The sequence below is a fragment of the Macaca thibetana genome, chromosome 3 (assembly GCF_024542745.1).
Source record: "Macaca thibetana thibetana isolate TM-01 chromosome 3, ASM2454274v1, whole genome shotgun sequence".
In the NCBI taxonomy this organism is placed as follows: Eukaryota; Metazoa; Chordata; class Mammalia; order Primates; family Cercopithecidae; genus Macaca; species Macaca thibetana.
The window spans coordinates 154,377,801-154,392,849 of NC_065580.1; the positions used below are offsets into that span (position 1 = coordinate 154,377,801).

A 15,049-nucleotide genomic window follows, 5' to 3' on the forward strand; every position below is an offset into this window, starting at 1 on the left:
CCTTCAACAAATGTCTGTTAAGTGGAAGGATTTGAAAGGCACATTTGTCTAACATGGCATGAGTTAATCCAATTCAAATGTGGAGAGAAACTCAGTGGGAAGTGGAGAGATACCTAAGCCCCCACAGGCAGGGGAGGCAGGGACGTCCACAACACACAGAAAGGTGGTGTCATGCGGCTGCAACTCCCAAACTGCGGGCAGCCACCAGCACTGGAGGAGGCAAGGCAGGGAATCTCCCCGGGAGCCTCTAGAGGGAGCGGGGCCCTGCCCACACCTGGATTTCAGCCCAGCGATTCAGATTTTGGACTCCATCCTCCAGAACTGTGAGATAATCCCATTCTGTTGTTTTAAGCTGTGGCATTTATGGCCATTTGCTACAGCGGCCCTGGCCTCTGTTCTAAGAGGGGTGGAATCTTTTTCGCAGGCAGTGGGAGTCCTTGATGCCGGGTGAGCCTCAGCGTGTGTATGTGATTGGGAGGACACTTTAGGAGGGGATGGTGAAGGAGACATTAACGAGGGGAGACAGTGAGGGCTCAGCAGCTGGCCAGAGGCTGCAGAGGGAGTTGATGTGACCCGCGCGGGAGGTGGGAGGGTGGCGGGAGCGGCTCTGATAATCCATGGGGAATTCCTCTGCCGATGGAGGATGTTCATGCACAGGACACGGCTATCCAGACCGTCTGAACAGCCCTCCCATTCACACTCAGAGCTGCCTGGCCGCACGGTGAGATTTCAGCGCCCATTTCCCCTGTGCCGGCATCTGCACGGATTCCGGGCCTCCGCGCAGAGTCCATTTGTCATGGTGGCTCTGCTCATCACTCTTGTCAGTTTTCTGGGTAGCTTCACTTTTGTTTTCCTCACTGCTAGTGTCTGAGGCCAATCTCCACCGTTATAAATAATGGATCACAGGGGACTGAAAATGCAAAAATCGACGAACCAGAAGAACAAGAAGTGTGCTGAGATGGAGCTCTGGGCACAGGACTCTCACGGGGCATTTCTGAAGGCCTCTCGCCGGTTGCAATCTGCTTGACTCCTGGACACCCGGTTCAAGTAAGAGGCAACTCTGGCTGCATGAACATGACCCTTCCGCCACCCCCTCTCTGGGGCCTCACCCTTGTCTTAATAATTCATGCTCACTTCTCCCAGGGCCTCGGTCTGTCTCTACCGTATCAGGACTCCGAGTGACAGCTAACGTGACCCTTCCCTGGAATCCGGGCACCCTGGACCCTGGGCATGGCAGGAATGGGGAGGGTGGGGTAGGAGGTGCTCGGGGGACCCAGGCGGCAGCCCCTCTGGAGGATCACTGGGAGAGAGGACCTTCTCTCAGCACGCAGCCCCTTTGAGCCCAGTGTCAAGGCAGTATGTGAGAATGGTGTGGCTGGGCATGGGTGAAAAGATATAGCGGAAACCATGGGAAAGGGAGAGCCCAGCCAGGAGGCAGGGGAAGGCAGACGAGAGTGGAATCCTTTTTGTGCATCCCTCTCCCCAACTTCGACCCTGAGAACTTGGATGTCTTAAGCCGGCATCGTCCATTCCATCATCATCATTTCCAAGTGGGAACGGGATAAGGGAGGGGAGATTCCACTAGAACGGCAGTGGGGAAAGGGCGGTTAATCGTGCAGAAACACATGTCCTGTGCTGGTTCCCTTGAGAAGGGCCAAGGTAGTCCCAGTCAGGACTGCAGGGGTCCTGACCAAACAGCAGAGGGTCTGGAGGAGGGCACTTGCCACAGGGTTCTAGGGAAGGGGTGCCTGCCACCCTTTCAAGAAGGCCCAGCAAGGCTGTTAGAATAAAGGTAATGTCTGGTTCTTGCAAGATGCCTGTTGTGATCCCAACTTGCATAAAACCCAAAAACCTGCGACTACCATGAGCGGAGGCAGCCTGAGACCATCTGAGAAGCAGGCCGAGCGTTTTCATTCTTCCTGGTTCATTTTCCCTCCATCCTCACCACTCTCTTCCTTTGTTTCAAGAGAACAAAACAAACATACCGGGCAGGCAACTGGGAGGGAGCGGCGTGTTTCTATTCAAAACTCTTTTTCATGCCACCTGCCAAATAGAATTCTAAATCCCCCTTTAAAAAAAACTGTGCCCCATCCATGAAGTAGTTTAAGAACTGTGGCCACATCAGCAACCTCCTCCCTGGTCTGCACTTGCTGGGGTATGTCTCCCTTTTGAAAATCAGTATATTGTCTCTCTGTTTTCTATGGATTTGGTGTCTGAATGGATAGGCTTATGGGCTGCTAGAAGTTTCAGGGACCTGTCATCCAACTTCCTCATTGTGATCTCCAACCAACCACCTCCAACTGGTCATGTGGTTGGTCAGGCTGCAAAGCATGCTGGGGTTGTTTGCTGTTTCGCCAGGAAGGCCCTTCACCCCTGGCTGGAGGACAAAGAAGCAAAGTCTGTGTACAGGGAGTGAATGGGCAGATGGGACCAGGCGCCTCAACATCCTGGGGGTGGCGGGGGAGTGGGGACAGCCTGGAGCCCAGGAGGGCGAGTTGGTCGTCACCAGGTGGAAGACCTTGGTGCCGCCTTTCAACCTTCTGGGCTGCGATGCTCTCCTTGGTGACCCAATGTCGTTCTGGGTCCCTCCTGCTTTCCCACATTAGAGTTCCAAAGGCCAGAAGATGGGGAAGGGTGATGGACATTCCCACTTCCCAAAGGGGGTGCTATGGACTGAACTGTCTCCCCTCAAAATTCATGTTGTAGTCCTGACCCCCAGCACTTCACAATATGACCTTATTTGGAGACCAGGCCTTTCAAACGAGATGTCCTTGTAAAAAGAGGAGCTGAGGACACAGACACGCAGAGGCTCGGCCCTGCATGGACATGGGGAGGAGGCGCCAGCCCAGGAGAGGCCTCAGGAACCAACCCTGCTGCAGCCTGACCTGGGAACTCGGCCTTCAGACCGCGAGGGCCTTGGTGTCTGCTGTGGAGGCCGCCGGGCCTGTGGTCCTTTGTGACGCCGGATGCACATGGGGGAGTGCAGCCCTCACAAAGCAGAGACGGAGCTGCGGGTGGGTCCTCAGCACCTTCGGGACCTGCTCTGCACTCCTGCTGGGTCCCAGCTGCTGAGTCAGATGGGCTCATCCAGAAACAAGCCAGCTGCCCTCCCTCCTTCCCCGTAGCCTCACACTTGGGAGGCGGGGAGACTTCAGAAGTGCTTTGGTGCCAGCCCTGCCACTGGCAGCTCCAGCTGAGATCCTCCTGGACAAGGAGAACCCAAGTCCAAGGACAGCAAGAAAGGCCTTCTGGAGCTGATGGCCACGCCCTTCCTGCTGCAGCCACGCCCTTTCTTGATGACCACGCCCGCTGAGCAGATGACCACGCCCTCAGCTATGACCACGCCCACTTCCTGATGGCCACGCCCCCACCTCAGGGCTGCTTTCCGCTTTGATAAAAAACATCTTTTTAGATGTCAGGGCCAGAAGGCCCTTGGGGAAGGTGAGCCTGTTCTACAGGGCCCCAGGACGGCAGCATTTCCTGTGCTCAGGACTCCCTTCTCACCTTTCATACCGCCTCCCCAACTGACTACTGCGGCGCCTCCCTGAGCAGAGGTGCCCAGGGCGGCATCAGGAGCTTGAGGCATAGACTGCGGAGCGACGCGGGAGAAGCTTCATCCCTGGCCCAGCGAGCAACGTCCTCTCACGGGTGAGCTGCATGCATCCAGTTCATTATTCAACAACTGTTACTGGTTCCCGCTTCGGGCCAGTCTCTGGGCAGGGGCAGAGTTGGAAGGTGAGTGACTTGATCCTGGGCTCCAGGGGTGCCTGGTGAGGAGTTATCACAGTGCAGAGAGGCACCTGCACGCGATACACCGGGCTTCCTAGCAGAGGGGACATTCATCGAGGGCCGGCAGGGGCAGGGAAGGCCGGGAGCTGTTGGAGCAGAGCAAGGTCGGGGGTGGCTACCAAGGCTGGAGCCACTTGTCCAGGTCCCGACACTGCTGGCCTGTGGGATCCCAGGTGACAGGATCACAGGGTCCCTGTGGGCGTTGATGAGCTCCCTTGGGCAGGGTGTAGCCAGGGGTCGCTGGGTGGGGAAGGAGGAACAGAGGGCAGGTTGAAGGGTCTTCTAAGAGCCAATCAGTCCCTCAGAGGGCCAGAATGAGGGTCGACAAGGCGACTCCCTGGGTGTCCTGGGGCTGCTATAACAAAGACCACAAACTGAGTGACATCAAACCACAGAGGTTTATCTCTCATGGTTCTGGAGGCCTGAAGCCTGAGCTCGAGGCGTGGGTGGGGCTGGCTCCTTCCCAGGACCCCAGGGAGGAGCCTTGCCTCTCTCAGCTTCTAGGGGCTGCCCGCAGTGCCTGGCTTGTACACACATCACTTTGGTCTCTGACTCTGTCTTTACATGGCCTGATTCTGTCTCCACGTCTTCCGTTCTCATTTCTGTGGACAAATGAGTGTCCACATTTCCCTCTCCTTAGAAGGATGGCAGGCACATGGGCTTGAGACCCACCCCAATGCAGTTCGACCTGTCTTGATGTGACTATGTCTGCAAAGACCCTATTTCCAACAGGACGTTCCAGGTACCAGAGGTTAGGACAGGAATCCATTTTTTTGGGAGACACAATTCGACTCGCAGCAGTGACCAGTAGGGGACGAACAGAGGTCAGTGGCAGGATGTGGTGACAGTGCAGGCAGCCGGAAGTGGAGAGGAACCTGAGGCTCTCGCAAGGCCGACGCGGCCGTGTGTACCCAAATAGGAGACATCAGATAAGAGGTGGTGAGTGGAGTTGGTGATGGGGGGCTACAGAAGCCCTGGGGCTTCCATTCGGATGGGAATGGAACCCCCTCCCTCCCTTCCTTTCCCTCCTCTTTCCTTTCCTTTCGATTGCCTTGGAATTTCATTAGAAAATGAAGCACGGTTTTCCTGCCAGAAAAGAAACGTCTCTGAGTGCTGGCACCGGGACCTCGCGCTGGTCCAGTTGGCTCCAGGCCTGCTTTGGTGGCCAGGGTCACCTTTACGCCCTTCCTGCCTTGTGTCCATGCAGAGGCCAGCCCGGAAGGCAGGCGGAACCCCGCGCTGGCCTCCTGCCTCATCTACTGCAAGTGTCTCCCTGGATCTGGGCTCCTCCTCAATGCAGCGGCACCGTCAGGGGTGGGTGCCACTGTGATGTGTCATCACCTGCAGGTGGCATGTCCCTGTGCCAAGCTGAGAATGGCACTTTGTGACCAGCGTGCCCCGTGTCATCAGTCCTGTGTCGTGCTGCGAGGTGAGGCACCATTGCCCAGTGAGCCGAACACAAAGACTCCCTCTCGGCCTCGCTATTTTTAGTTTGATGCCTTGGACTCACAGCAGTTGGCCGGAGTCACTAAACCTCCAGCTTTCTCTTCCAGAAGCCAAGCCTGGCATTCCGAGGGGCAGGTGGGAGCTGGAGACGCGTCCAGAAGCCCCTTTGGCATCTGGACCCGACTCGGCCCCGGGTCATTCTCTGGGGGCTCCCTGATCCATCGTCTGAGGACACGCAGTGGACTCACCACAGGGACTGAGGCGGAATCAGAAACTCCAGACCCCAGCAAGGACCTGGAGCATCCTGGGTGGCCTGGCATCCAGCTGATGACCTCGGCCATCAACACCTGGGAGACTCCAGAGTCCTGGATGCTGAGAGGCCTGGGCTTTGGGGAAAGGCCTGGGAGGGGTGGTGCTGGGCAGACGGCTACCTGGAATAAATAGGATGGGGCCTGGCAGGCTTCAGTGGGGCCTCAGCGTGCAGTGTAACACAGGGCTGAGGGACATGGCGCAGGCTGGTCACACGGTGCTGGTCTCAGCCTGGCATGAAGATATGCTACTGCAGGTGACGGCACATCACGGTGGCACCCCGCCCCCAAGAGTCGGGCTGGGTGACAGGAGAGGGTGGGAAGATGGAGGGCACTGCCAGGCCTGTCTGCTGTGGGCTCAGCCCATACCCTCCAAGCTCAGTCACTTCAGACCTCATCAAATCGGGCAATAAGATCAGGGGCTTCACCCTTTGGGCACCCATAGGAGGCGAGCCCCACTGTGAGTCCGCAAAGAAGGCGCCTTCTGCCCTCCCTCCGAGCTGTGTTGCCGCCTGCCTCGTCCCCTCTCAACCTGAAACCCCCGGGGGCTCTGCTGACTGCTCTGTCATCTTCCTACTGTGCGTGTGTGTGGTGTATGTGCATGTGTGTGATGTGTGTGGTGTGTGTATTTGTGTGATATGCATGTGTGGTGCATGTGCATCTGTGTGATATGTGTATTTGTGTGATATGCATGTGTGGTGAGTGTGTGCATGTGAGTGGTGTGTGTGCATGTGTGTGACGTGCGAGTGTGGTGATTGTGATGTGCGTGTGTGTGGTGTGTGTGCAGATGTGTGACGTGCGAGTGTGGTGTTTGTGATGTGCGTGTGTGTGGTGTGTGTGCATGTGTGCGACGTGCGAGTGTGGTGTTTGTGATGTGTGTGTGGTGTGTGTGCATGTGTGTGATGTGCGTGTGTGGTGCTTGTGATGTGCCTGTGTGGTTTGTGATGTGTGTGGTGGGTGTGTGCATGTGTGTGATGTGTGTGGTGTGTTCTTGTGTGTGATGTGCATGGTGTGTGCATGTGTGTGATGTGCATGGTGTGTGCATGTGGGTGATGTGTGTGTACGTGGCATGTGCATATATGTGATGTGCGTGTTTGTAGTGTGTATTATTGTGTGTGATGTGTGTGGTGTGTGCGTGTGTAATGTGTGTGTGCTTGGTGTGTGTATGTGTGATGTGTTTGTGGTGTATGTGCATGTGTGGTGTGTATGGTGGGTGTGTACATGTGTATCATGTGTGTGCATAGTGTGTGGTGTGTGTTCCTGTGTGTGATGTGCGTGGTGTGTGCATGCGTGTGATGTGTGTGCATTGTGTGTGATGTGTGTACATGTGTGTGATGTGTGTGTGCATGGTGTGTGATGTGCGTGGTGTATGCATGTGCATGATGTGTGTGTGCATTGTGTGTGATGTGCATGCTGTGTGCATGCGTGTGATGTGTGTGCACTGTATGTGTGGTGGGTGTGTGCATGTATATGTGTGTGTGTACCATAGAGCTCCATCCCTCTGCAACAGTGGGAGGGGACATGGAAGGCATCTATCTTCCCTTCCTTCAGTGAGGAAGCAGGTAGGGGAGCATGGATGGGAGCTAACCTGGGAAGCAGAGCTGCGCGGTGAGCTGGCCCTTCATGCATGCCCGGACACAGCCCGTGCTGGGGACGATGGTGGGAGGCACAGGGGCCACTTGACAACCTGGGAGTGTGGGGCCTGGGTCTCTCTCCACCAGGCACTGAGATTAGACTGCCTTAAATCCATGACATGAATAAATAAATAATAAACAAACAAATACAAATGGTAACATTTATATAGCATTTACCAAGTGCCAGTGTGTTCTGGCATTTGACACGTATTGGCCCACTTAATCTTCCAAAAACTTCCCCCCACTGCACAGACAGAGACACTGAGGCACAGAGAGGGTGAGTGACTTGCCCCGGGGAGGTCACACAGCTGCTGGGCTCAAGGGCAAACAAATGACAAATCAGCCCCGTCTGCGCTCTCCACCAGGGCTGGGAGCTGAGCTCCGTGGCGCGGAACCTGGCGCATCTGTCTTCCCCGGGCAGCCCCCTCCCCTTCTGCTTCGACACATCACAGGCTACACCACCGGACATGCACACAGCTTCGCAGAGCAGCACAACCATGACTCAAGACGTGGAGAGGGCTTCGGGAACTCGGTTTTTCAGAAGACGCAACAATAAACCCATCGCAACAGGCCAGCCCTTTGCAAACTGAGGAACTAAGAATGAAAATGACTGAGGCTTAAAAATATCAGGCAGTTTCATCGATTCGTCCGTTTTAAATGGAAACACAAAATGTGGCCCCTCCACACAATGGAATCTCGCTCAGCCTTAAAAAGGCAGGAAATTCGGCCACGCGCTACAACATGGATGCATCTGAGGACACGATCCGAATGACCGAGGCCAGGCACAGAAGGGCCATCCTGTCTGACTCCACTTCTCTGAGGTCCCCGCACTCGTCAGGTTCAGGGAGACAGAAAGCGAATGAGCAGCACAGGTCAGGGGTGGGGGAGGGGATGGGGAAGGAGTGCTTATTGTTTCTGTATTTTACCACAATTTAAAATTAAAAAAAAAAAACAGGCAGACGGTCTAAAGCAAACGGAATAAAACGTTGTGGCTCTTCTTTTAGTTGTTTCTAGACCGAGTTTTCAGGGGTACTGGGCCAGTGCTCCCATTGCGTGACCAGCTTTTGGATTCAGGGAGATGTGGTCAGGGTGAGGGGGAGACAGGCGGTCAGGGATGGGGTCAAGACAAATAAGTTGCACCCTCAAGTGAAAATATTTCTTTCTGAGCTTGAAAATGTCGGGAGCCACCCCGGGCAGTTGAGTGCACTGGGCATCCCTGGTGCCCACGGCATGACTGTGCCCATGGTGCCAGGAATATAGGCACACACTCCTCCAACTCCTGCAGATGGACCCTTGCTTGTGCTCTCCCTTCCTTCCTTCCTTCCTTCTTTCCTTCCTTCCTTCCTTCCTTCCTTCCTTCCTTCCTTCCTTCCTTCCTTCCTTCCTTCCTTCCTTCCTCCCTCCCTCCCCTCCCTCCCTCCCTCCCTGCCTCCCTCCTTCCTTCCTTCCTTCCCTTCTTTCTTTCCCTTTTTCTCCTTTCCATTTTAATCTTTTTTTTTTTTTTTTTTTTTCAATAGTGTTTGGGGAGCAGGTGGTGTCTGGTTACATGGGTAAGCTCTTTAGTGGTAACTTCTGAGATTCTGGTGCACTGTCACCCGAGCAGTGTACACTGTACCCAGAGCGTGGTCTTTCATCCCCCACCCTGTGCACTTTCTTAGAACACTTTCTTCTCAAAAAGATTTGACCCCTGGAAATGCAGGCACCCAACTGGCCTTGGTCTCAACCTCCACAAGCCAGGCACTGACTTGCAAACTGCCTTCTCTGTGAGCCGTCCCTGCGGGCCCTGCACCTGCTCCTGGAAGCTGGAGGGATCCTGTGCTCAGGGTGGGTTTGTCTGGGGAGAAAGCCAAGGAGTGCAGACACGCTTTGTCTGGGACAGGCCAAGCTGGCGGGCTGTGCCGTCTGGTCTCTGGGGGCTCTCTGGGCCCTTCTTGCCCAAGACCTTTTGAAATTTCCCAGGAATGCGGCTTGCTGGGTCACCTGTGCCCAGGGAAGCAGGTGATTGGGTGGGAGAGGGTTCAGGGTTGCCCACCACCCCATGGGAAGCAAGCCCAGGACCGGGCTGCTGGGCCAGCCTCTCAGGAAATCCTGGCCCTCTGGGGCCCGGTCCCTGGCTCCTCCCTGCCCGGCTTGTGCCCCAAGGTGTCCTGGTTGCTGCACTGAGATCAGCAGCCCGGCATGTCCCCGTTTCATCTCTCATTTGCATGTCAGTTCATCTGAGGCGTCTGACGGGGACAGCGTGCCCTTCCTCTGCGCTAGATTTACCTCCCTGACAACCAGAGCTGTCTTTTGCCCATTTCTGAGGCTAGACAGCCCCTCCACCCACACTGAGCTCGGAGCGGCTGGCTTGAAGATGAAGGTGCAGGCTGTGGGACCCCAGGCTCCTGGGGCCCGTGGCTCTGGCTCCCTCTTCATGGTTGCCTGTGGTTCCAGCTCACAGTGGACTCGGGGAGTGACAAGACAAGTGACAGGAAGGTGCTGCCACTGCTGCTTGCAGAGTCTTCCGGGCTGATGGGTCCAGGGTGACAGAAGTGTCATGGGGGATGTGCTGTGCCCAGGCCTGAGGACCAGGGTGGCATTCCTGAGCCTCCCCACGTGCCCTGGCCTGCTCTGGAAACTTCACCCCATTCCTCAGCATGGCCTGCACAGCGAGCCTCTACTTCCCTGGGGAGAAAGTGACTTTGCCCAGGCCTCCCGGCTGGCAAGTGGCAAAGGCGGATGAGGCGAAGCTGTCCGTCTCAGCACCATGTCCCCACTGCTCCATGGGACCAGCCCTCCTGGATTCCCGGATTGGGCGGCATCGATTTAGCCTGAGAGGTTTCCAGGTCATTCACAGAAATTCCTGATGGCGTCAGGTGAGCTTCTGGCTTCCAGCTGTCCCCTCCTGGGCCTCTGGACGTTGGAAATGTCTGGCTAAAGGGGAGTTCAGGCCACACCAACGGGAAGGAGTGGGGAGGCCAGCAGCTCCCTAACTTCTCGGTGCCCTTGGGTTAAAACTGGGAAGGGCCCAGTTTCCAGGGCCCTCTCTGAGACAGCACCTGCCGTAGCTCTCAGGTGGTCAGGCACTTCGTGGCTGGTTGCTGGTTGACAAAGGAACCGAAAACGGAGGGTTCTTATTACTTTTCACAGCCTGGCTTCAATTCCGGCAGAGACAGGGGAGTCGTCCCCAGCCAGGGGTCAGGACAGCAACAAGGCCGGCAACTTCCATTGGTCCCTGTCCCCCACCACCGCCACCCCCTCCATTCATACACTGGGAACCCCAAAAGGGTGCGAGTGACCCCCTTCCTTCAGCAGCTTTTCTTGGTTCAATGAACTTACAGTACCATTTTTATACCAATTTAAAGATCAAAAGTTATAAACAGGCAGACAGATGATAGGCTGGAAGTGGAGAGGATGGCGAGGAGAGCCGCTGTCCACCTGGGAAGAAGGGCGTAGACAGTGATGCTGGAGTAGAGAAACCCGGAGAGGGGTCAGTGCGGCCGGGGGACGCGGCCCTGCACCAGTGAGCAGAGATGCTGTGGCCACAGGAGAGAGCGCTGCGTGTGTGGGCTGAGCAGGCCATGCCTTCTAAAATGAAAGGAGGTTTGCATTTGACCACGTCAGGGGGCAGGAGAGGGGAAAGGCACACAGGAGCCGCGTGGGGCTTAAGGCCCCACCGTGCTGACCACACCAGACAAGGTTGGGGCAGTGCACTCTCCTCTCCCCTGAGGAGCTGGGAAACACCAGCTCATGCTCGTACCAAAGCAAGAAATGAAGGCAGAGGGGCCTGAACAGGACGGGTCAGTAGAAACAGGCAGCATGGAGTGACATTCCCCTGGGCCAGGACCAGAGACCACTCCAGCAGGGTGTGGAGACCTGGACTCCAAGTGCAGCGGGGAGGACCTGAGCCAAAAAGGGACAGCTCTGGGGCCCACAGACGCTGGCCTTGGGTCCCAGGACCAGGCTGGTGAAAGCATCATGAGAAGGCCTGGGCAGGCCCCACTAGCTGCCCAGGGCACGGAGCCCTGGGCTCCCGCAGGTGAAGGGGGCAGGCATAGATGGGGCGGAGGCAGGCGTAGGTGTGGCGTAGCCACGATGGGTGGCAAACTATTAAGAACTGGGAGCCAGCTTCTGCGGACGCTTGAACACTTTCTAGCATTGCTCCTCCCTTTGGGCTGTGCGCATTCGCTGCCCTGGTTTAGAGTAGAAACAGCCTCGCAAACTCAAGCAGCGGCCGATGCATTCAAACCTGGGTTCCAGCTGCAGAGCAAGGCCAGGAGCAGAACACCACAGGCCAGAGGTGCCAGGGAGGCCGTGCAGAGTGCGAGTGTCCCGAGGAGGCCGCCGGGCCAGGGCAGTGGCACCCACAGAGGCTCGGGAGCATTCAGTCTCGCACAGATGTGGCTCCTCGCTACACCCACAGCCAGGCCTAGGGGTCCCAAAGGCCTCTCTCTTCCCCCACTCAGAAGATTGGCAAACCCAAGCCTGGATGTACCACCAGGTGGGACCCCCACCAGCTCCCCAGTGCTGAGTGCATTGTCCCTGTCGACCCATGGGCAGCTCAGCTGAGCAAACCCTTTCTCCATAGGCAAGAGAAAGGAGCAGGTGCAGCAGCCAGGGTTCCCCAGGGTAGGGGAAGCTGAGGAAAGGAAAAGACAAACCCTCTGGGGAAAGACGAAGCTTCAGCTCCTAGAGGACACAGTCTCTCCGAAGCAAAGACCTCAGCACTCTAGGTTTGGGGACCTGGGCTCCCACCTCTCCCATTCTTCAACAGCCCACCTGAGGGTCTGGACACGGGGTGAGGGGCGAGAGGAGGGCTTCACCTGGTGCTGGGGAAGTGCCAAGTCCTGATCTGTGCACCTAGCAAGCCAAGGAACAGACAGGGACAGGCCTGTGCAGATGCTGCTGGCTGGGTGGAGGCTGTCCTCAGGCCCTTCAGCAGCTTCTCACCAGGCCATCCTCCTGGCCACCGGTTCTGCACAAAGGGCTCCTTCCCCACAAAGCCCACAAAGCTGATCATCAGGAAAAAAAAAAACAAAAAACAAACCTGTTCATCAGGCCCCATACGGGATTGGCCCACCCAGCCTGCAACATCTGCTGCTGTTTATCATTTGTGGTTTCCTTCCCATTCCCATTCACTCTGGACCCCAGCACTCGGCACATAGTAGATGCTCAATAAACACGGTGGTTCATTGACCAGGCAATCTGCCTTATCCCATTTAATTCTTAGCACAGCAACACAGGGGCACAGAGTGAAGTAGCTGAGCCAAGGTTCTTGAGATGAGAAGGGAGCACTGAAACTGGAGCCTCAGTTGGACTCCAGGGCATGGAGTCCTGCTTTCCTGTAGGGCTCAGGAGGCACCTGCCGACTCACTTCACACCCCCAGCTTTCTCTGCACGACCTCTGAAGGAAAAGCCCCCGAGGAAGGAAGACAGAATGCCCCAAATTCCTGCTGCTGTGTCTCACTGCGTAACTCTGGTGATGTGACACCTGTGTGTGTCTGGACTTTTCTTCATATAAATAAAGCACTGACCTGGCTGCCAAGTGGCGGCAGCGGCTCCTCCGAATCGTCAGGGATGTCTGCAGAGTTACCTGCACAGGTAAGGCCAAGCCAGGAGACACCGGCATTTGCCACCCGGCGCCTCCCTCAGACAACTTCAGATCGTCAAAGTGGAGCTTTGCCAGAGCAGAGAACTCAGCAGAACCCCCGGTTTCGAATGTTCCCTCCTTTCTCCCCATCTCTGCAGTCTCAGGGGGAAACTGAGAGGGCCAGGGGGTCAGGTAACCAGAGGGACAAAGAGCAGAGATAATGAAGGAGCCGGCGTGCCTATCACCAGGACTCATGGCCAGGTGGTGTGGAAGAACACGGTGACAGAAAGCAATACATCCCTCATCTCCAGCCCCCAGGGGCCCCCAGGGCCCCCTCCTAGGAAGCAATACGGGTTTGTTTCCACCACCTTTGATGGAGAGGAGATGGCACGGATCGCAGGGAGACAGATTCATGCTGGAAATTCCAGGATTTACCCAGTGCCTGGTACTTTAAGAGAAGGAATGGCGGCTGATGGCAGCGGCGCTGAAAGTGCTCTCAGCTGAGCCTGGTGCAACCCACCCGTGACAGCGCTGCTGGGTGTGCAGCCTGGGAGGCGAGCGAGAAGTTATCATGCTTTGCCTGGCACATGCTTGGGCAAACGATTCAGCTTCAACCAGGGCTCACAGTCCAGCTAGGAGCTGCCAGCGGGGTTCACAGCAAGGGGCAGAGGGCGGGGGCAGCTCAGGAGCAAGCAACAGACCTCCTGGAGACGGGGGGCCGGCGGGCGGGGGGGAGTTGGAGACCAGTCTGGCGCCTCCCTGTTTACCCGGGAAAGGACATTTATGGAAGGAACTGAGGGGAGAATAATGCTCATCGTGTTCTGCAGCGTTCCAGGCAGTGTTTACGTTCATTCGTTCCCTTCTCATTCCAGTCTATAAAGTAGATTTTATGATGCCTTCTTTAGAGACGAGGATGCCAGCTGGGAGAGCCAAGGGGCTTGCTCGTGGTTACAGGAAGTGGTGGAGCTGGTGGTCAGTCCGCCTCTCCCCCTTACAGGTGCCGCATGCCATGTCTCCCCAAGGGCCCCCCTGCAGGCTGCTTTCCTGGAGATCACCCCAACCTCAGCGTGTCCACTGTGAAAGGCTATCCTGCCCACAGTAACAGCCTGGCCTGCCACGCCCAACGTCCTCCTCCCACCCCTCCTGAAGCTATCCTCCACTTTTCACCTGCTTCCAAGAGAGCTGCTCCCGGGACACCTTTGGGAAGTTCTTAGGATGGACCTGCTTACTGTAGATCTGGTGATTACTCACTTTAAAAAGATTTCTTTTTTTAAAGGCAGGTCTTCGATACATTCTCATCTATTGGGCAGAAAAAGTGTGTGTGCATGTGCCTATGTGGTGTGCATGTCTGTGTGCTCGTGTGCATGTGTGTGTATGCATTTGTGTGCGTGTGTGTGAGTGGATGTGTGAGCACTGGAGCATGTGTGTGGATGTGTGTGAGTGTGCATGCTGGAGCAGTGACATATTCAAGGGAGGGCCACTCCTTCCTTTGGGGAGAAAGGAGGCTGTTACAGTCCCATGCAATTGCAGACTCCTGGTCCTGGAGTCAGAGACCTGGGTCTAGTTGTGCGTCTGCCCCTGCCCAGCTGCCCCGCACTGATGAAATACCGGGGTGACCACCTGTCCTTGAGGATGCTTCCTCCTCCCGGTTATCTGAGTCTCTCAAAGCCGGCTACAGTAGAGGAGGGCTGTACTTTCCATTTCACGGGGATCAAGCTGGGCACAGGGTGAGGGCGGCTTGTTGACTTAAATCTACTGATTAAGCCGGCTAAGGGCACATCGGGGAACAGGAGAAACTCAAGCCTGGCCGGCACCTGCTCTGTGCCGGGGTATCTCCCCCTGGCCTCCTTCAGTGGGGTACTCCGTGGGCAGAAAGGTGAGAAGCAGCTGCACGGGCTTCCTGAAACGTCCAGCTGAGGTTTGAGGGATTTCCTCACAATGGCTTTTCCCTGGGGACTTTAGGGGGAGCTCATGAGAGCCCCTTCCAAGCCGGCGCGCTCATTGTCCCTCTCCGCCCGTCAGAGGGGGCCACGAACAAAGGGGGTCTATTCTGAACCCCTCTCCCGTGTAACTCAAGTCCGCTAGAAACACTGGACATTCGAGGGACTTCCTATCTCCGCACAGGAGGGGACAGCCGGACCCGCTGCCCCCCAGGCTCTCCGCGGCGACCCGGAGGTGCAGCGGCCCGGAGTCCCCCTCTGTAGTCGGAGCTACCCACCTGCGAGGGAGCAGCTCCCCGCTGCCGGCGCCCCCCGCACCTGCCCCCGCGCGACAGGAAGCGGCTGCTGCTCGCCCCCTCCGCG

The 15,049-nt window shown here is 56.6% G+C and overlaps 2 protein-coding genes across 4 annotated transcripts in view; both read right to left on the reverse strand.

Moving 5' to 3' along the window:
• Positions 1–15,049, reverse strand: part of NDUFV3 (NADH:ubiquinone oxidoreductase subunit V3) — a 379,957-nt gene that overhangs the window by 214,122 nt on the left and 150,786 nt on the right. The window lies entirely within an intron of this gene.
• Positions 1–15,049, reverse strand: part of PDE9A (phosphodiesterase 9A) — a 117,317-nt gene that overhangs the window by 101,623 nt on the left and 645 nt on the right. The window lies entirely within an intron of this gene.